We start from the raw sequence: 746 nt of genomic DNA on the forward strand, positions 1-746 counted from the left end.
AAAAAAAAAGGAAAATAAAGTTCGGTCGTTTGGGTTTGGGATGTATGACTTTTTGTGAATAGTTTTATATAAAATTTATATTTATATTTATTTAAATAAATGAGATCAGATGAGATTTGAATGCTTTCGCTTCTTTCCTTCCCTTTTTTTCCTCTTTTTTTCTTTTCGTAAGTTTCAGGCTAGTTCGAGGAGCAAAGGTGGACTGGCTGGGGAAGGGTGTCTTTATTTGCAACCCTTTGCACGACGGAARCGTCTCTCCGTGACAGAACTCTATAAAGAATACAAATAAATGCCGCCAAGTACTAACCTGAGCGTGTTTTCCACCGCCCTACGACTTCGCTCGGACGGGAGAGAGGACGAGGAGGGGCCGGGGAGGCAGGGAGCCGCTGTCGCCCGGCGGAATGCAGATGAAGGCGCTTTTGGGAGCCCGGCTCCGGCAGCTCCGTGCTGCCCTGCAGCCGCGCAGAGCGCACGGCCTGAGCCCCGGCCCGGCTAAAGCCCCGCTCATTTACGCAGGGCTGAGCGCGGCGGTGCTAGGGAGAAAACACCGAGAACTTTGATTCATTTCCTCCGTTTGGGGGGTTATTTACTTATTTATGTTTATTTTTTTTTTTTTTCTCAGAGGCCGGCTTTTTCGGCGCTAGTTTGTTCGGCCGTTCTCGGCCGGTCCCCAAAAGCAGAGCTGCTCCGTGGGGAAGATCGAGGAGGGGGTCCCGGAGAAGCAGCTCCAAAGGGACCTCTTCCTA

The sequence above is a fragment of the Nothoprocta perdicaria genome, unplaced genomic scaffold (assembly GCF_003342845.1).
Source record: "Nothoprocta perdicaria isolate Ctin4 unplaced genomic scaffold, notPer1 scaffold_13, whole genome shotgun sequence".
NCBI lineage: Eukaryota > Metazoa > Chordata > Aves > Tinamiformes > Tinamidae > Nothoprocta > Nothoprocta perdicaria.